This window comes from Bombyx mori, chromosome 15 (genome assembly GCF_030269925.1).
Source record: "Bombyx mori chromosome 15, ASM3026992v2".
Lineage (NCBI taxonomy): Eukaryota > Metazoa > Arthropoda > Insecta > Lepidoptera > Bombycidae > Bombyx > Bombyx mori.
Window position 1 is genome coordinate 111,566 of NC_085121.1, and position 22,055 is coordinate 133,620.

Consider the following 22,055-nt stretch of genomic DNA (forward strand, 5'->3'; position numbering starts at 1 on the left):
CTAGATACCAGGCAAAAGTAATTGGTTAACGCAAACAGCTTCACAGACGTGAAGCATCTGGCTAATTTATAAATGATATAAAAATATACATATACGAACTAGACCAACGCGAGATGAAGGTCGCGGTATGAACAGCGTACTGGCAGTTACAATGATTTAAAACATACTTTAAATGATAAGTCACGTGAGTAGAGTATTGCGACGCAAGCACATGGCCGTCCGCAGGAGTCGGGAGGGGGGGGGGGTCGCGGCTCGGAGCGGGCCCCTCCCTGATGAGAGTCTGCAACGAGTGCCTGTAACGCCCAGGGTGAGATGTACACTGGTGCCTAGAGGCAGTAGACGACGGAGTACAGATTGCTGATCTCTACGTTTGATTAGCATACATCGCGTTATTAGCTTTATCAAATAAAGCTTTTAAGAAAAAAACAATATCGAACACTAACTGAAGTAAACCTAAAGATTGCAGGTTATAAGTAGAGGGGATGATTAAGTTCTATCTACAGATATTATACCGGAGACGGAGACAAGGGCCTTAACAAGAAAGTCGTCGCCTTCGTTCAGGCATGTGTCGACACTGGACCCCATGACGCTTGTTGCAAGAATAGACCGAACCATGGTGCGAGCCCCAGGCCGGACCCGGACGTGTCCGCCCGCGCTCCCGGAGGTCCCGGACACGCGAGCTGCCACGGGTCGGCCCGTCACTTAACTTTTAATTAATACGTTAAGAACAACTCTTGTAATTTTCTAGTGTCCCTAACTCCTATTCCTTAGTTCTGTCATTATTGCATATACCACTTTGTACGTTTGGAACATTTTGTATGTAAACTAATATATTTGACTGTATAACCTGTCCGCTATTCTGATAAGACAAACCACAAGTTCACCGGCTCTCGACCTCATTTATTGTCATTGTCAATCGAAGTAGGAAAATTTCAAAACGCCCTAAATTGAAATTGAAATAAACCCTAGATTTAATATGGTTCATTCAAATAGTGCTTAATCTAAATGAATATGTTACATATTGTACATAGTATATTCCCATGACGTGCACTTCGTAGCCGACCCCATATATTCGAACCCCCATAGATTGAAGCTTGCAATTTACTTGAACTGCTCATACACATATTTACATTATGCAAACGCATCAGATGTCGCGCCGGACTGGCGACCCGACCTAGCACGACGAACACAAAAACGACACTTTACACTTTCGTTATAGTGTAGTGGCGTGCGATAACAGAATGAGTGGTTCATCAGGGAAGGGGAACTGGTTACTTCTAGCGTACTAGCCCCCTGGACACCAGCGGAATGTTACTTCGCTAATAAATTATCTCACTCCCGTGCTGACTATACTCATGTGAACCCTACCTTTTATATTAATAAAATTCAATCAAATTCGAGACGCATTGATATTGACACTGACCATTGACTGGCTTATCAGCGTCTGATCTTTTAATAAAGATTAATTAAAATCTTGAATAGGTTATTAAAATTTAAATACAAGGCTTTAATTTTCTAAAAGCGAAACTAATGACAGTCTCATTAATAACCCGCGGAACGGGGCCGATAAATATTACTTAAGGATCATAATTAAAATAGAATCTATACTTATAAATAAAATTGGAGTGTCTGTTTGTAATATTGAAATAACCGCTTTTTACTACATGCATATGAATATATACGGTACATACACCAAAATAGCATTTTTTACAATTTTTGTCTGTCTGTCTGTTTGTTCCGGCTAATCTCTGGAACGGCTGGACCGATTTTGATGAGACTTTCACTAATAGGTAGCTGATGATATAAGGAGTAACTTAGACTCCTTTTTTTAGACTAGCTTCGTCCCGCGGCGTCACCCGCTGTTATTGTCGTACCGCGCGCAACAAGGCGGGCTTCGCCTATCAATAATTTAATGTTTCCGAAGCGAAGCTAGGGCGGGTCGCTTGTTTACAATAAAATTAATCAGATATTGCTAAATGAAAAATAATAATATTATAAACAATAATGCTAGTTTGATCAGTAGTAGTTAGTAGTGTAATATTTTGAGGGGCATTTTCGAAGTTCTCGCCTTTGGGTCGTCCACAAACACAGAAATGGAAGTTTTATCAAAACAAGTGAAAACATCACATGATATTATTGTTACGTTTACAGTAACGTTAATGGGTCGAGTGAGTCTCTTATTACAGATAATATATAGAATAGTTTCATTTCCTCAATTTAAGATTTCGTTGTAGCACTGCCCCTGACGTACAATTTTAAAATTTGAAGATTTCACATTTTATTATTTATTTTATATTATTTTTTAGTTATTACACTTCATGTAAAATTTACATTGGCGGGCTTAATGCCTAAGGTATTCTCTACCAGTCAACCAAAGTTAGTGCAGAGTAAATAGTGGTAGGTGCAATGAAATGTGTCGAAATGTGTCGATTGTGGCTACTTATAATTTATAATCAATGAATTGAGTGTGCACACTTTTAAAAGATATTGGCAGCAGCTTGGCTCTGCCTCTGGCATTGCTGACGGACGTCAGCGATAAGCAACAGTAACCCCTCACCATCAGGTGGATTGTATGCTCGTCTGCCTACACGAGCAATAAAAATAAAATGAAATAAAGATACATATTTATTGTTAAACTGAAGTTATGCATACGTACTCCGCATGTTTCGCGTTTTTATCCGCTTCAGGACGCGTGATAATCTACAACTTGGCAAGCGTGGTGAGGTCCGATCTCGAGGACATTATTTAAAGAATACGACATAATATTATTATTACTAGAAGATGATTACTAGAAGTATTTTTTTGATAATGCCATCTTGTTGTGTCTTTAAAGTGGTTAGTTGCCCTCAATTAAGAAAAATATTATTATTATTCGCCAATAGATGTCGGGAAGAGTTGATTATTGAAAACACGAATAAAACAACATTTTCTGAAAATAAATCGTAGCAGGTCGATTTATCGCCCCCGAATTCCCCTGTATACTAAATTTTATGAAAATCGTTGGAGCCGTTTCCGAGATTCAGATTATATATATATCAATATACAAGAATTGCTCGTTTAAAGGTATAAGATTACGACGGTCGAGAGAGGTCACGATATATCTTGATACAAATGTGCTATTTTTTTTAGCTCCAATGATGTCTTTCACCAAGCAATTATCATACCCTTTATAAGAGACTGTGTAGAGCTTAGGCCAAGAAACTACTCTATAGACAAGTGATAACAATACGATTTCTTAAAATTTCGTCCGTGACCACGAAAGCTTGGCCCCGGATAATTCTGTGCCTGATGGGTAGCCACAAGTCACTTGTATAGCCGTAGAGGAGTGGACGAGTTCCAAGATATTAGGGTTGAATCTCGATACTATTGTGGAGAAGCCTGCTTGATATCTTATAGAATAAAAAATGTATTCATTATTTTCATAGCAATGTGGATCAGATTCCGCTTTCGTGCTTGTGATGCTGCGGCTTCGACCATCGCTAATCATCAGGTATATGTCGGACTTGGTGATGTAAACAAACAAAACAGTTTCATGTAACATAGTATTAACATTTCTTACAAGATCATTTCGCTGATGTTGGTAGTACTGGGTTTGTACAACATTATATTATTATAAAAGGGCCGACAGACGAATATGTGAGTTGTTTGTAGCCGATTTGTTACGTTTGTCCCCCTGTAAGATCCCGGGAACAAACCCCTAATCTTGTCCGACATAAACAAAATTTTGTCGAACGGATTTAGATAGAGTCCATTTTAGCCTGAAATAGCACGGAAAAACTGTGTCGTAGGCAATATTGGTAATAAGCTTTCAGGTTCCATGCCTGTGTACTATACGTCGCAGCGTGAAGAGTTTACTCCTAGACTTTTTTATTTTTTTATTTCTTAGATGTGTGGACGAGCTCACAGCCCACCTGGTGTTAAGTGGTTACTGGAGCCCATAGACATCCACAACGTAAATGCGCCACCCACCTTGAGATATAAGTTCTAAGGTCTCAAGTAAGTTACAACGGCTGCCCCACCCTTCAAACCGAAACGCATTACTGCTTCACGGCAGAAATAGGCAGGGTGGTGGTACCCACCCGCGCGGACTCACAAGAGGTCCTACCACCAGACTTGAGGCTGTAGTGCAAGGACAACACCTGGAGGACCCATCGCGTCGTACTTTGTCACAGAAACAGTCAGAAGGAGGATGGCGGTGGTAGCTCCCACCACAACCATCAGCAAACGTGCTCTCGGGTCACAGGTATGATTACAAATGTTTAGAAGCTTAAAATTTATGTTTTCAGACAGAAAAAACTAACAATGTGTTGTCTGGCAACTTGTTTGACTTGAGGCTTTCATTCATTATAAGAGGACTAGAATCACAAAGGCATTATCCAATTATAGAAAGAAAAATACGAAATCAAATAATAAAAGTGGTTGACAAATACTCACAAGTACTTATACTGCTTCCTATCTCGGAAACTATCACCCCGTCGTCGTCCCTCTCACTCTCACGAGGAAAAATTATCCTCCGTAGAAATATAAAAAGAAAATCTCATTGGGAAATTTCAGTTCAAACAAAAAGCTGTAATAAGAAGAACATCTAGAAAGTTCCCCAAGTCATTAGCCAGCGGCTACTCACAGCTTCGACTTAGATTAAACATTTAATGTTTAACAGTTTGAGGTCTCTGTATGTATTGTATTAAGCTTGTGCGCTGTCTCAGCAGGAACTCTCGAGAATTATTTTTAAAAACATTTAAAAAATAATGCTATGTTGTATTCGTGTGTACCGTTACCCGGCGAGTTAGGCTGGCAGTGTTCAACAACGACAGGCACATCTAAGCGGACCACTCGAATTTCAATTTGAGGGCCGACGAAGAGAACGGACGGCGTGAAAAGGACGAAACATCTCTCCTCCCTTACTGAACGCAGAATGGTTTAAAAAACCGTTTTAATCCTTTTTTTTAAAAAAACAGCAATGGTAAGATTTTATCTGACTTAATTATTCGCGTAAAATGTGGAAGAGAATTTGATGATGTAGAAGTACATTAACATAAGTTGTTGAGTCGATCGTTGGAAAACCGACGAGGAGATAGAAACACTCTTTGAAATAAAGAACAGCAGAGAAGCAAATTAATACAGAAACTTGGTGTTCGTTTTTACAGACATTACGTTCAATTCAACTATTTATTAAATTTAGCTGCACTATTGTTCTTAGCAAATACGGAGCGGACCGACTACAAAAACTTACGTTTTTCATCACCTAATATTGTGCTCAGCTATTTTTCATTAAGTGTGGTGAATGAGCGTATAGATTTCACTAATGACTTTCTTGTGGATGACATTGACATTGCTAGTTGGCTGTTTAATTAAGAGAGCCCTTGCTTCGTTGCTTACAGAAACTAGAAAAGTCATTGTGGTAACTAATAGCTTAGAGAAAACAAGCAAATAGTTCGTAGGCATTATTTCTTAACTCTGACAGTTGTTCTCTCATTAAAAGTGAATGTCGTGGAACAACGAGTTGTGAGTTCATTTTAGCCGCACGCTGTGACTTAGAGTGCCCGTAGCAGAGTACAATACAGTGCTTGATAATTGTATTTACATTCTAAACCTTGCAGTAATTGTCGTAAGTAATCAGATTTACGTTTCATTGCGTGTAGACCCCAAAGTCGGAGTCAAACGGCCACTGAGAGGCCATCAAAACTTTATTATATTACGCTCTGTCTATTGTGATCTCACACACAATGACTCTAAGTTGTGATTGCGTGATTCATGAGCTCAGCTGTCGACTATTCAATAAATTAGAGTATAAGCACAAGAGTCTAGACGTGGCGCTCAGCGAAAACCACGAGCTGACCTTCGTGCATGGGGCGTGATGCGCCCATCCTGGTGTAGGGGAATGATACCCCGCCCTGCTTAGCTGCTTACTATGCATTTATAGTAATGAGCAACATACGTTAGTCAGTCAGTGGTCAACGTGCAGCGATCCACCGCGGTCGCTGACGTGACTAAACATGTAATTATACGTAGTGTTTTATTGACCGCTCCGATGAGGTTTATGGAGGACAACACGCAAACAAACAACCAACGCACACGCCTCCTTCTTCTTTCTTCTCCCTAAAAACCTCACACTCGTATTATCTGAGTACGAAGGGTCAAATCTCATCGGTCCGTACTGAACTATGGTTCAAGCGACGGGCCCATTCTTCGGCTAGCCTTCGAACCGTTGAGGCGAAAGAACTGGATGAATCTTCACCTTCCCACTGGCGTAAGCGCTGACCGACCGCAGCTCCTTCCGGAAGAACTAGCACCGGATCAGAGCTGAGCCGACGATAGGGCGTCAACACTGTGTAGGCGACTTGGACACGTCAGAGCATATGCTAGTGGGCTGCCTCGCGCAGGAGGTGCAGCGCTGTGTCCTCATCGCACAAATATGTACAGGCCTGCCGCTGCCGGAAGTCGTCGCTGCGATGCTCGACTGCGACTGGTCACGGCGACGCAGGTGCTCAGTTTCAGTAGCTGCCTGCACCTCGTCGCTCGGAGGGAGCCGACGATAGGACCGATCCTGCCGCTGCTGACCGTCATCCGTCATGGCTCGGCAGTGACAAGTCGAGGGAGGCGAGGCTACACCGTGCGCTACCGCTACTGGCGCTACTCTACGACGCGGTTTGGTCGTCGATCCACGAATAAAGTTTATGACTTGCTCGAAAAAATACAATCAAAGTTGATTCATTTAGTATCGGATTTGTTCTGGACTATCAATTCATATAAACAGTTGAATCTCAATTGTATTTTGTACTCAAATGACTCCGGCATGCCACGCCGCTCTGCGGACAGCGCTGTTGGTAGTAAGCACTGTATACCAGCATCACGTGAACAGTAAGCTCTACATCCCCTCTGTACTAATAAATATAGCTTACAGCTCAAATGATGTTAGCTTCAAACTCTTCTTCATTAGTTAGTAACTCAATACGTACGATTCAACTAGATGTTAAATCAGTGGTCCAGTTCAAAAAGCTCGTTCAGCCCGCACCCGGCTCGCGAGACCTACCGAACTTCTGACGCGCTAATTACACACATTTCTTACGTCATCCATAAAAATAATGTACATTTTCGGATGAGGCTAAGCACATAAATCCACCTCGTTTCCATTTACGATTGTTTCATTCGTGTTTCACGATCAAGTTATTACATAAACACGTTATAAAGTAGACCTGACGAGAGACGCGAGACCTGGACGAATACTAACGCTAATAAAACTAATCAATTCATTCGATCGACCGTCGCCTAAGTTCAAGAAAATCGTTTATTCACAGAATAAATAAATATTTGGAATGTTAGAAACTTGATAACAAAAATAATTCTCATCCCTCTGAATACATTTCAATGAATACAATGTGACTGAGAACTTCGAAAATTGTATTTGCTTGATAATTCGAAAACCACAATTGTACACTGTTGAATAATGCAATATTGGAGACATAACAAATAGGGCCTTGCTTTTTTTTCTTCATTGGGTACGAACATACGGCCCACCTGATGGAAAGTCGTAGAACGCACAATGAATTCTTGGAGAGATAATAATATGTCGATCGATAGATGGGAACTAATAGATTGTTCTTTTGCTATGTAACTTCATGCTTCAAGGTGGCTGCTACTATGAGTGCCCATGGGCTTGTTTGTCTATCCTCATAAGAAATAAGAGGTGACGGTGGTGAGCATTTGCAAATACATTTACTTCTCCGTATCCACGCGTGTGTTTATAGTGTACCTACGCGTGGTCCGCAACTTATATCAATGTAAACTCCTGTTAGTTCGATGGATTTGATATTTTAAACCAAAATATGTAGACCGGCGAGTACATACTTGCCAGGTCACGGTGTAGTCGGTAGCCGTAGCGCGGCTAGAGCCGGCCGCGCCTCTGGTCGGATGTACTGTAATTATAATGACACAGTTAATCGAATAAAGCGGATGTTAGATATTTTTACTTGGGGTGGTAAAAAGCGTGCAGCCCCTTTGAAATGAAAGTTTTGATACGAAAGTTTGTTACAAAAGCTCAAAGATCAAATACGGCCATAAACCAACCGCTCTCCGCAACCGACACTCCCCCGTACTTTTACGGACCACGGGAGTTAAAATATTAAGGTTAACATTAATTAACTACATTAATAGTGCTACGGTGATCCGTTCGCTGTTTCGCTTCGAGCAGTTCCGATTTCTAACCGACTCGTGCCACCTCTGTAACACTTTTTTAGTAGATACGACATCCCTAGATGGATCGAGAACATTCTGGGCTAGTCGAGTAGTTTCAAAGTGTGTTTCTGCTCTCTGACGATAGATGGTGTACATCGGTACATCTCGAGCTTTCTCGGCGTTACTAGTTCCTTTGATATTCGTTTCGGCTATTCGACTATGCGGCGATAGATGGCGTTACTGTTACCGGCGTAACAACAGCGTGTACCAGAAAGCTTTTATCCAAAATTATTTATAGTTCTTGAGCATTTGTGAGATTATTAAACTCAATCAATATTAATCCATACTATACTAATATCAACATATAATAATATATATAATAAATATATAATGTCCATCTTTCACCTCGAAACGAATCAATGGACTGACCCGTTTATAATATGTGGCGGGCAGCCATCATACAATGCAAGATATTTGACAGATGCCTGAATCTCGCTAACGACATCTTCAAGATAAGCTCGCATATATACAAGTTCCGAACAACAACATTCGGACCGTCGGTCTACCGAGCAATATCTCACGCTCGGTGGAAGATCTTCTCTTTGTCGTATACCTCCAAAATTATATTTATTATATGACTCAAGAATGATATTGTCAACGTTTACCCTGAAAAAAAAAATTAATTCCTGCAGGAAACTGTGTTTTTTTATTAACTTTAGAAAAAATACGAGAACACTTTTCGCTGAGCACGCAGGCGAAGCCGCGGGTAGCGCCCAGTTATAATATAAATTAAACAATATTGGAAACGAGCACAATCAGCTCTCGAAACCAATGAAGTCTTAAGGTCGGCATTCAGTGGAACTACATTAGGGACCGACCGACCTTCGGCCCTCTCAACTACATAAAAGGTTTCCACGATATAATTCATCTATAACTATTCACTTAACGATTGGAAACGGAAAAGTGAGTTAATCTTGAGCATAGTTGGTATCTACGGAATGTAGCCGTGCTATTGAATGTAGCATGCTGTTAACTAGCAATGTGAGAAATTTCAATATAATTACGACTTTGCCGATCTCATGATCAAAGAATTGCAAGTTTAGATGACCTCTCAGCGTCAGCTGGACTGCAAGCTTAGTTACTCATCTACACTAATAAAAAACGCAACTATGTTGTCTCAAGAGTACGACGTGCAAATTAAGTTACAGACACAGCCCACTGAGTTTCTCGTCGGAAGTTCTCAGTGGGCGCCACCGATCTGGTGCTAGATTCAGCGAAGCACGGCTATCACTAGAGTAGGTGTTAGCAAATCTTCTCAGGTCAAGCCCCGTGGGCTCGCCCGCCAGTCGGGGTGACTCCAGAACAGACCCTCGAGGCTAGCGACAGTAAGGGCTACATTAAATAATAAAACGTTTAAGTAAACTGTTCAAATTAAAAAATAAAATGTGCTATCAAAGTCTCGACAGATATAAACATTGACACAATTTAGAAAATATTCACAAAGAATTCAATTTGAGACGTCTTCAAGCCAACACAAACGCCTACAATGTCAACTGGAAAGTGAGATCCAGTTCAGAGTGTCGCTGCATTTCACCGGATTGAATAAGATACTAATATCTGTGGACCGGATGTCCGGTGTCGGTGGATGGCGGCAGCGGCCGAGATGTCCACTTGTCACTGTAAGAACGAGGCTTACGTTGTGACGCGCCCGGATATTTTATGGCTGAAAGAATGCTGTCACTTTATAATAAAAGGTGAGTCGAATTGTTTTTTATCCCGAGAGAGAGGAGACTAAAGAATAATTAATAAATAAGTAGGTAATCAGTAATTGCTTCTTTCTCTGTGCACTAATCTATTTTAGAATTTAAAAGGTTAAAGTTTTCTTTAGTGAAAGCTATTTTTCATTACCGAAAGTTTATACGAAGTTCATCAAAGACCGGCTAAGTTTGGTGAAAGCTGAATTGAAATATAAGTTTATTGAAAATATTGAAAACCGATTTCAATAGTAAAACACACACACAACACAAGCACAAACTAGCAGCTTCGGACCCGGACGAGTCGAAAGAGCTTAGTTTTCGTTGTTTTTGTATATTTTGATTTAAATGCCAAACTTCTTAATTAATGTCATGAAATCTCCATAATGACTTTCCAAATTGGTTTATAAATAAAGTAGTAACAAAAAAATAAAAACCACAACCAAATTAAGAACCTCCCGTTTTTTAAATCAGTTTTAAAAGTTAAAAAGTTTCAGTTACTTTAGGGGTCGTGACGCAGCGTGCCCGAGATGATGGCAGGCGCTCTTATGTATGAAAAATTATGAAGTTAAGGAAGCCACGCAAGCGAACATAGGCAGGCCACTATTGTTCTGTAAATCAACGAACTGATCAGACAGTAGAACTCACGTTCTGCCGCGTCCTAGTCGCATGCGGTATAACACGTCATGCTGGTCCAGCGCTCACGGTGTGCCGCCTGTACACTCCGATGACCATTTAAAATCGAGTGTGCCGTGATACCGCTGCTCACCTGTGCGAAAACAAGAACTAAACACAAATGATGAGATTTAGTTTGACGTAAACAAGAGCGGCCGCTGAGAAGAATTCACTCCATAAAACCGAACTAATTGTGTTCTCAGACAGAGCCACATAACTCGGAATGAAAGACATAAAGTGGCCAACCTAATCTAGATCTAGTTGATTGGACGATTTTAGTACATATTGAAGTAGTTCCCTCGTGGTAATGTCGTAGCGGCGGGCACGGCACGAGCAGCGCTTTCCAACTAGTTGCAGTATTGAGTGGCAATGGGAGCCGCGCCAGGTATTAGGGACCCGTGAGAAGCTGAGCTCAGTGCTCGGTGAGGGTGCTTCCAGACAGCGTTAGAAACAAATAGTAGTCCAGAGCTGCACGGAGCGTCGCCGCGAGTCGTGCCAGAGTGTAATTATAAACGGTGACATTGGCTGACGACCAACGCTCTTGAACTTTGTAGAAATACTTGAAACTTTTATTACTTTGTCTTAGAATAGTATCTATCTGATCGTTTCGTGGGTCTAGTTGTTGCACCGCTGAAGCGGTTCTATTCCTGGTCGTAGTTTTCTCATACGAGTCTGTACCTATATATGTGTATTTACAACACCCAGATCATACGAGATAATGGAAGTTGCTTGGGACTGCTGAACGAGAAATGCTCAAGCGAGTAAGCTTAGTTAAGTAGACATTTCTATTTTCAAACTATCACTCACAGCAGAGGGTGAGGAAGTATATCGATAAGAGAGGTGTTTCAAAAGAACACTGATGAGGCGCGGTCAGAGTTTCCACCTGCAGGCGTCGGTACTGTTCGTGTGTCGATCTACACGGCTGAAAGCTCTACACGCCTTGAAAAAACCACTGTTAAGGTTCATATTTCCCATCGAAATGCCACCAAACTGAACAACATTGCAATATTCATAAAGTCTCAAAATAATCGAAGTATGTCAACAGCTTGGCGGTGACAAACACATTGCAGCCTCTTCGTCTACAGCCAAACGGCTAACCATCATGAACAAATAACACATACAATAAGTTATACCGTGTGTTTATTGAGTACCGCACGTGGCTGCTCCGGCCGGCCTCATCATAAAGTGCCGATATCACACGAGGGGCTGATGGAACACAGACGAGCGCCGGCGGTGCACCAATAAACACTTTATGTTGTCGTCATGGACTTGCGATATCACGATGACTATTACACTCGCTCTGAGTTATGGGGCAAAACGATATCACTTGGCTAATCTCCGATGAGATATTGTTGTAATAATGAAAATTATGAATAAATTTGAAATTTCGGTTTCAGTTCGATACTGAACATGTACAGGAAAGTGTTCAGTTTTCTGGAGAGAGTTCCGCTCAGCCGCGTAGCCGGTGCGACCACCTGCTCGTGTTCACCGCGGAGCACATTCTGTGTCGGCAAAGCGTTACTACAAAATAAACTTCTCCGTGCCGACCGGTTCCGAGGGCGAGGGGCTCTTAATGTCAAATGAGATTTGAACTCGTCTGCATATCAACGTCGTTAAAGATGTAGTATGTACGTAACGTCAAGTTAAAGTATATTTAAAGTATCTACGTAAAGTGGGAGTTTTTATTTTTTTACTGCTGTACTGTGCCGTGCTGTGCTTAGTAATGAGGCAATTAGTGCTCATTATCTATATAGGTATGTATATACGTAATCAATGCATATTTTGTAATTTTAAATTCGTTTACTTCTCGCTTTGGTTGACAAAAAGCTATTCAAAGCATTTGTGTTGAAATAACAATGTAACCATAACCCAGGTGATGAGTCGGCGCCGCGGACGTGAGGCCCCCGACTGCTTCAGACAATTAGAGACCGCAGGTACGACGCGATACGATACAATCCAATCCCGGTGCAAACAGTTTAAAGCCCTTCTTAAATACGACAAGCACCTTCAATCTTCAAAAAAATGATTAGTGAGAAACATTGAAACAATGTTTTCTGTTTTCGAAACTTCTAAGAGTGATTTCCTCTTGAAGCATGTTTTCTCTAACGAAATCACGTACTTTGCGGATGTTGAGAATTTAATTTGTGTTAAACACGAATGAGAATTGTTTTCTGCTGGTTGTGATATTTTCTTTGAAAGCGAGGCGGCTTGCCTCTGATGGTTCAGTGGACGAAATCAACTTACACAGATGAGATCACACGAGTTTTCTCATTTTCTTTAAAACTCAAACGAAGGATTTGCATTCTTAGCTCAGCGGCATCATTAGTGCATTCCAAGCTCAAAATTTATTATATTAATCTCGTTAATTCTGAAAGGCACAAAAGATCGCGGGTTGCATATAATTTTCTGCCCAACAAAATTAAGTAAGAATCTATTTAAAGATACCGAAGTACGGTGATTACGGGACATTTTTTTTTATTGCTTAGATGAGTGGACGAGCTCACAGCCCACCTGGTGTTAAGTGGTTACTGGAGCCCATAGACATCCACATCTTAAATGCACCACCCACCTCGAGATATAAGTTCTAAGGTCTCAAGTATAGTTACAACGGCTGCCCCACCCTTCAAACCGAAACGCATTGCTTCACGACAAAAATAGGCAGGGTGGTGGTACCCACCCGCGTGGACTCACAAGAGGTCCTACCACCAACTTTTACATGGAGTGTAATAAATAAGTAAATAAATAATTTCAGAAGACGCAGTGTCCATCGCGGCCGCCTGCTGTCGTCACGCTATACATCCGGTCCTCGTTGAGCAGACCAGACTTTCCTCTCTTTTCAAGAAATCCACACAGTATTTTTTTTTAGGAACGAGTATAACCACTAAAATTAGAGAGTCCCCAAGTTTTTGCAGATAAAATCGGAGTGTAAGACCCATGATCTAAGTTAGGAAGCACATTACTCCGGAGAGTTGGTGGCTAAATTGAATTTTATTCGTAATTTATGTTTTGGTGAATGAAGCACAATCGTCTCGTCGACTACTCGCAAATCTGATAAAGAACTCGGCCGCCCTTCAATTTGTCAACATCAGCTGTCAGCGAGCGCGGTGCGGTGCGGGGCGGCGCGGGGGGCGGGGGCTCGCAGTCGCACAATCGACGCGACGCCTCCACGTAAACGCGTACAGAGTAACAGTTTCTAGAATTCCTAGGCTGATGACGTAGTAACGATCCTAGTAGTACTACCTACTAGTAGTACTACTTGGGTTTTTATATTATTAGTTCGCAGCAAAAATCAGCATGACAGTGCTACCTACATACTTTTCTATCTGTTTTTGTTTCTTCAAATATGTGACATTAGAGATTATTCGTTAAGAATAGATTCCAGGTAAAGAGCCCGGTACGATAATTAGGTGAGCGCTAAAACCGCGTGTTGACACAACACAAAGGGCACTGATTAATATATTAGTTTATCGGTTCATTTTAACTACTTAGATGAATGTTAATTTCAGTTTGACACGTTTAATTGACTCTGTTGCCGCCATCTCAGCAGGACATTTTAATTTTTTTTAACTGCATATGTGGGCAGAGTAGCATACGGCCGACCTGTTGATCAATGGATACCGTCGCTCATGGACATCAGCAATGCCAGAGGCACAGCCAAGTGATTGCCTATCCTTGACTACTCTCCACAAAGTTACATAAGCTTACAAATCGTAGTAATGCATGTACGCACAATTTTTTTGAGATGATTAGCTCTGAGCCTAGCATTTATGAAACAAATGAAACCGCATATTACAAGAAATTATTGAGACAATGAACAATTGCATGCATATAGAACTGGGGGCTCTGTGAGGTTATCCCCTCGCGCGGTTTATTAGAACATTTTCTTCGAGCTGGTGCCAAAACTCGTTTGAGTTTTAATGTTATTTATTGCAGCTGAAACATGGCTTTTGTGGAGCAAGTGTCGCGACTAACCCCGACGAACTTTTATTGAACACTTTTTAATTCTTAAGTTTTAGTCTGAGTTAGTTTGTCAACCCTTAAACACTAAATATATCAGGGACGTAGTTAGTATCCTGTGTGCCATAAGGTTGAATGTATTCTAACATTATTTCGTTCAATCTACAATACACACAACGTAGGTACATTGGTTTATAATTTATGCCGGGCTTTTAAATTTCATAATCTCCATATTCTATCTACATAGTCCCTGAGCAATGTGAAGGATCGAACGAATTACTTATAAAGATTTTCTTTTGTAGCTTCTGAACGCAGAGGGAACACGTCGAGAAGAGCTTGAACAAGATGTCCAGACGCCTGCCTGGACGATTGCCTTAAACCAGAAAGATATGAAACAATTTTCAAATTATACGTATTGTATTCATAGTTATATAGATCATAACAAGTCTGTACATTTACTTCTCATTTCACATTTTAATTAACTTAACGTCTCTCCACTCGAACCTTGAAGTAATAAACTAAAGTACTTTACTAAATAAGATAGTAAAATTATGCTCTACCGCTCTCATTCGCACTTGACAAGTTACAACGCGTTAGAGCAGGACAGGCAATATTTATCATTAATCCTAAAATCTAGTAGAAAGTCTAATAAAATTTGGTGAATGGATTATATTATAATAAAACTGAGTGACACGAACGAAGGGTATTTGCGTTGTGTCCGACAGCACAGCGCACAGGGCACAGCGCACAGGGCACAGGGCACAGTGGCTGCGGTGTGCCGGTCTCGTGTGTCATCTTGTAGTATACTCGTACACAGTGAATATAGCGAGAATATTGTCCTATCAGTAAGTTATCAAGTTGAACGAAGAAGGCGCGTCTAGTGTGACGGCCGCCCGGGGCCCGGGGACATAACCTCGCTGCTGCGCGCCGCTAGCGCCTGCTTCGAAACATCGTGTACCTATACAATTTATGTAGGTAGGTAGTTCAGAAGTTAATATCATTTTAAGAGCTAACCTGCTCACGTGTACCCTCTTTGAATAATACGCAAATAATTCTTACCACGACTCTCTCCCTCCTCCTCCTCTAAAACCGCAGATCGGATAAATGGATAAAATCGAACACTTTTTAGCGACGTCTAAGAAGGTTTCAGCTTTTGCGCGCTCGGGCTTGTGCTCAATTGAGCGTGCCGCACGATTTTCACTCGGCTCGTAACGAATCTTAATACGGTAAAAGGTGAGGAAATGTATCACGTTTGAAGAAATACAACCAGCACTGGGGCTCCGGCTCCGCCCCACATTAGTACTTCACTCTGTTGTAGTTCTGAGCTAGCTACGAGTATATTCGTCAAACTAAGTTTAGTAGTCATCGCATACAGTACTGTAGTCCAATTCAATTGATAGAAATAGTTAAGGCTGACATTAATTGATAGACGTGTTCACAGCCCAACTGGGGCGAATCACGGATTAATATAATTCTAATTTGTCCTTGAATGATATTATTATGTCTAATATCTCCTCGCCTCACTTATCTGAGTGTGATATTTCCTGAGAGAGTGCAGGTGTCTTGGTCACAACCAATAAACTATTATAGTTCAGATGTTACTCTAAACATATACTTTTATAAATAATAATAATAATTGAAACGAACGATTTCAGGAAGGATAACGAAATATACGAAGAATGTCGTATATCTTAAAATTAATCAAATTTTTTACTCATTTAAAAACTAATTTTAATATTAGGTTTGTAATAAATCAACGAACGCCGTTAATTTCTACAAACCGGTCGTCCTGGTGGAGTCATTATTGCGGTACACTGTGCGGACGAGTCGCCACACTCCGCGCCAACTGTTTTCAATGTTTGTAGAAATAAATCAATAGTAAAGTTTTCTGAACGGTGTAGACAGAGGTCTGAAGTGGTTACAGGAGGGACTCATGGGTACACGGAAGATACCGTAGCGCCCCGCCTGAAAAACCAGCTCGAACTTATTGCAATTAATTGAATGTTTTCCCTTTGTCGGCAGACAAGCACACACGCACAGACAGCGCACACACCTCACAGAGAGCAGGCTTCGTCAGTTATAGACGTCAGCGATGTCAGGCGCACGGCCGAGCCGCTATGTCCTGCCGAGGACTAATAATACCGCTTAATGAACATTGGCAAAGTTATCCTGTGGTGGTGGGCGGGGCGATGGTACAATAATACTAAACCGGACCGCTTCCAATAATTTCTCGAAGCACTGCCACGTGCCTCAGAGTAAGAGCTATGCTGTCCTTAAGCCGTCTCGGGGTGTAGTGTCATCCACTGGCAGGTACTGGCAGGTGCGGCACACCCTCCCCGCGCCCCGCAGCACGTGACTGAAGCAGCGCAGCAGTGGGCAAGGATCGCTGCACCGCCCCGGCCGGTCCACTCGCCCTGGCAACTCGGCACAGTGCGGACGCGCTTCTCAAATCAGATGACATTCCCCAATAAATACTGAGCTGCTTCGCTAATGACGACCGAATACATTACTCTGAGGTTTGAGCAGTGGACCGCAAGGCTGACAGTCGGCCGTCCAGTTGATGAATATCCGGTGATCAGAACACAATATATTAACCCGACTGATAGATCTGGGTTACGAGATTAGTGCTCGTAAAACGTAGACGAGTAATCCCATTATTAGGAGAGTATTATGTAAACGAAACGCATGTAGTGCGTGACGTACATGTCGTCAGCGGCTCGGCTGTGCCTCTGACATTGCCACTGTCAACGAGCGGCGGCCATAAAGTACTTCTCTTTTTTTTCAATAAAAAGTAAAGCAGCCATACAGTATACGAGTACATATCTCACAAGTATTTCGACAATGAGACCAAATAAATGTAGTAGGTTTGAGTGATTTTATCTCAATGACGCGTAGCGCGTGGCGACGTCATTTACCAACTGGGACCGCGTGCTGATTCTGATATGTTATTAGTGTTCTAAAACAATTCCCAATAGGTTCGTTGGCTGGTTCGTCTCTCTGCTAGATATTGCTGGTGGGGTCGCGGGCTGGCTCCGTCCCTGTTCGGTTCTTGCCGCAAGCCCAGTGTGTAGACACGAGGGACACCTCCCACGCTTGTTCCGAGCGCTTGCAGATACATTTCGCGCCTACATTTTAAACACGCCTGTGACTAACTATTTCCGTCAAAATAATGTTATTTTTGTGACGATTCTTTGTATTTTGGTCGCTATGTCAGTGAAATTAGTTTCGCGACGCCTGTGAATTGACGCCTCACTTTATTGTAAGTTTTATTTGATGTTTTATATTAGCTGTGGCTCTAGAACGTTTAGGTACAGTACGACAACGTGAATGAGCAGTTTGACTGAGTCTCAAGTTGTTTTAACGGTACAACGGTGATCCCACCCTTCAAACTGAAACACGAAACTGCTTCTCGGCAGAAATAGTCAGGGTTGTGGTTCCCATCCGTGCAGGCTCACAGCACGCTCCGGGTGTTCCATATGCTCGTGCGTCTTGTTTGCTTTCAGGTAGAATAGATTGGGTGTAGGCGTAGACAAATTCAATAAATATTTTATTCCCCACGAGTATAATAGTCATTAATCGCGGATCTTACAACTAAGTATGTCCTTTTTCGTCAAATGCAGGTACTCGAATAATGAAATGTGTTTCTGAATGACGTGAGCTCTGATTCAAAGTCTTTTGATAAAAAAATCTATTTAAATAATAAAAATCATACAAAACCACCAGACAATTAGGCACAATGTTCCTGAAGCTTAACAATAAATCGTTCAGGATTTCGTAACAAGCGATTCCGAAGCTGTGATAGTAGAACATGGTATGATCACACACACACACAACGACGCGACGCGCGTTATATCGACGGATCATGTTACTAAAAACAGATTTATAAACATAAATGTCAAGTTTACCGACATTTGCCAGCCGATAGGCCCGACGGTATCGGCCGCGAATCGCAGGTCGAATTTCGAACAATTTATATGATAAATATATTATTTTGTGAACGTTTGTAGCGGCACCTTTCGTATTAACTTACATTAGGTATCGGCAATTATTCGTTCGTGTAAAGATAAAGACACTTCCATTTTTAAGCTACGGGTGTGTTATAAAGCTCTGCTGAAAGTACGTGATAAGAACCATATTTTCATTAATTTATCAATAAAATGAACTAATTTAGCGGGATGCGAGCGCGGCGGCGACGTCGTCTCCGACCAGGTGAACTGGCAAGCGCTTCGGTGATGGTCTCCTCTTTGTGCATGCAAGGTCGGTCAAACGTATTCTAAAACTATACTTTGTTTTCCAGCATACGGCCCACCTGAATCTGAATGCGTCGACAACAGCCGGGGTACAAAGGCGTTGTACGCTCTACACTGTACACTGTACACTGTACAATAATCGACAGCCGGCAATACAAGCTCTCGCACGCTCACAGTACTCGTCAGATACAATAATAACTTTTATTGAAATATTTTCCAACAAATCAACAATCAAACGGGCGAATAGGCATTAAAACATAAATCTGATCATAAATTTTACATTAACTGCTAGTTTTAATTCTCCGAATCTTTTTTTAGTAGCGACGTATATTAGGGATGTCACTCTCCGAAAATACGACTAAAATATGGAACTAAAATACTAAATACACTTATTGTCCCTAAACGGACGGAGGGCGAAGGGACGAACAGATTTCCCATGTCGGGCTTCACAACGAATACACTCCGAGCACGTTCCAGTCTACGTCGCGAAACAACCACGGGCTCCGGCGCTGTCCGCGACTACAACACGTCGCGCGTGGCCCTACAGACCTCAACGCGGTCACAGGTGTCTATGAGACGCGGCGCCGATCACACCAGGCGGATCGCGCAAATCTCATATTCAAATTATCTCTACTTAAGTGTACATATAATAAATACATAATAGCATTCGATCACCTGCCCTGGGTGAGATAGGGTACTTATCTCCTGGTAAATTATCTGACCAGGGCGGCGTCCCTCATAACTGCTGAAATACATACGACAATGTATTCGGTGGTTCGTGAATTGATGTCCCAACAGATCTACTAGTCGACTGACTAGTTATTTACAGACCAGAGAGTGAGAGAGTGAGAAAATGTAGCGTGTGTCTTTATTTCTTCAATTACAATTTGAACGTGGGTGAAACCGCTGGCCATAAGTGTATGATTATTTTGTTGAAAATTTCAACAATTTAAAAACCATTCATATAAATACATTAAAATAAAAGCTTAATTACAGAATAACGAAAATTTACAATTGCTAGAATCATCAATAGTGTATTTGATAAAAACATACAGTTACAAGCAGCCCTACATAGTTTAGGAACTATCATGCTTTTAACGATTTAATTTAAACACTTAAAATAGTAAATCAAACATTCACAGCTATCGTTGAGCTTTCGTTGAAGCTGTGAGATTTAACGTTCATTGATCTGCATGGAACGAAGATCTGACTTCCAGTTGTTGGACAGAAATCAACATTTAAACATAACTCTAAATACAATAAAGTAAATGACTGGAGATAACCAAACGGCCGGGAGTGAGTCTCTGCTGCTGACGGACAACTCGCTCGCCACTCAGCAACCAGCTCCCAAGCCGCGCAACACACAGCCGCGTCGCAACATCATTGTGCGAATGGTTTAGGTCAATGATCGAAATATGACCTCGTCTGCAGTACGGCAGTGCTGTGGATCACGAGCGACCCAAGCCACGCAGCGTGTACGCTTATCAGTATTTATTCACGTTGACCCAAGCCAAGGACGACGCGTGGCGGGAGATACTACAGAGGATGTGATGTTGAATCATCGCGATGTGTGGGATTTGTGTACAAAGCAGTCAATTTCCTCAACGAACCCGTTTCGTTTGCTCGCCGCTCTGGCTCCTTCCGGACCACACAACTATTATATTTGCAAAAACTGAGGAATGCTCAATTACATTTTAACAATATAACCCACAGTAAGTTCGATAGGGTACTACACGTAATACTATTGTTATTATTCGCTTAACACAATCAAGAGTTAATTGTGAAAGATTCGATATCTGCCAAGTCAACATTAGTGATAACATCTGAGTGAGGGACAGGAAGCCTAGTAACGGGCGCGTTGGTCGCGTGCCAGCGGACCAACTCACACACACACACACACACACACACATTACATGTAACGATTGACTCGAAGAAAATTATCCAAAGGATTTTCAATGATTGTGCGTTATTTGTTATTACAAAAATCGTATGTCATTACTTCATGGTCACCGAAAACAAACGAGTAAAGCAGTAAGCAAAGATTTTATCTCACGTCAGTAACATATTACACGATTTCTTTGACGAAAAGCTTACTTCAGCCGAGAATTGAACGCAGACCGCGTGGTATACTGTACCGTAGCGCAAGGTCAAGGTCACTTACAACTAAACCAACGACTGGATTCAAATGATAAAGTATCGTTGTAGCCGACACATTTGTTGACTTGGAATGTGGGTGTTCGTAGCCGGCAGAGCGGCTTGCATCTCGTGAAACTGAATTATGTCGTTGAAGTGGGACGCACGCCAAACTCGACTTTGTTTCTGATTGTATACTCTTGTGTTAATTCACGATGACAGCTTGTTAATAGTTTAGTGCTATAAATCACATTAGCAACACAAAAAATAACATTAACATTATTAGTGTCCGAGGTTTGATACGCACTCGTATCGAGATATGAGACTACGGTGTGACCGGGAGTCGAGGGAAATGCCGATTTTTAAGACTAAATATGTGCTTCAAACGTGTTTCTGAACGACTTTCCCGATGAAGTAATAACTTCGTATAATATAAAAAGATCAATTCAGGGTGAGCTGTGTGGTGCCAACCTGAAATATCACCACCAGCCCATCTCTTCCTGTAGGAGTCGTATAAGATGGCTAAGGGATCTACCTGAAGAAGGAGCAGCAGCGTTCTCTAAGTGTCATACCAGTGCACGGCGAGGACTAGCCGTTATTTACTAATAGTAGGTCCTTTTGGAAGCTCACACGGGTTGACACCACATATTTTTTCCGTCAGAGGGCCGAACCTCATACAAGGAAGGTATCAGCGTCTAGGGGGCGCGTGGGGTAAGATGAACTTGAGGATCAGCAGACATTTGGAGCAGACCGCGGGGCAAAGGATGTTTTTAGAGTCATACCCACTAAATGACCAAATAAACCAATTTTTGTAATGAAATACGTTTTTTTTTTTTATTTTATTCGTACTCAACAAATGTTCACGATTGACTTCCACGGTGAAGGAATAACATCATGTAATAAAAATCAAACCCGCAAAATTATAATTTGCGTAATTACTGGTGGTAGGACCTCTTGTGAGTCCGCGCGGATAGGTACCACCGCCCTGCTTATTTCTGGAGTGAAGCAGTAATGCGTTTCGGTTTGAAGGGTGGGGCAGTCGTTGTAACTATACTGAGACCTTAGAACTTGTATCTCAAGGTGGGTGGCGCATTTACGTTGTAGATGTCTA

At 41.7% G+C, this 22,055-nt stretch overlaps 1 protein-coding gene and 2 long non-coding RNA genes across 9 annotated transcripts in view; 2 read left to right on the forward strand and 1 right to left on the reverse strand.

Moving 5' to 3' along the window:
- The window catches only part of FaR (FMRFamide receptor), a 117,007-nt gene that overhangs the window by 67,759 nt on the left and 27,193 nt on the right, over positions 1-22,055 (reverse strand). For 3 of the 6 annotated variants that reach the window (XM_062672314.1, XM_062672315.1, XM_062672313.1), the window contains exon 2: positions 7,849-7,916. The exons of the other annotated variants lie outside the window; for them this stretch is intronic. The gene's annotated coding sequence lies outside the window, so the exon portion shown is untranslated. The remainder of the gene's footprint in view (positions 1-7,848; positions 7,917-22,055) is intronic. 6 annotated transcript variants of the gene reach the window in all.
- LOC134200145 (uncharacterized) lies at positions 4,801-15,091 on the forward strand. 2 transcript variants are annotated; one of them, XR_009974928.1, is made up of 3 exons: positions 4,801-5,608; positions 6,424-12,232; positions 12,478-15,091. It is a non-coding gene; the product is annotated as an uncharacterized LOC134200145 (long non-coding RNA). The 2 variants fall into 2 exon arrangements; XR_009974927.1 differs by having other exon boundaries at positions 6,424-15,091.
- LOC134200146 (uncharacterized) lies at positions 16,120-21,766 on the forward strand. The gene is made up of 2 exons (XR_009974929.1): positions 16,120-17,820; positions 18,859-21,766. It is a non-coding gene; the product is annotated as an uncharacterized LOC134200146 (long non-coding RNA).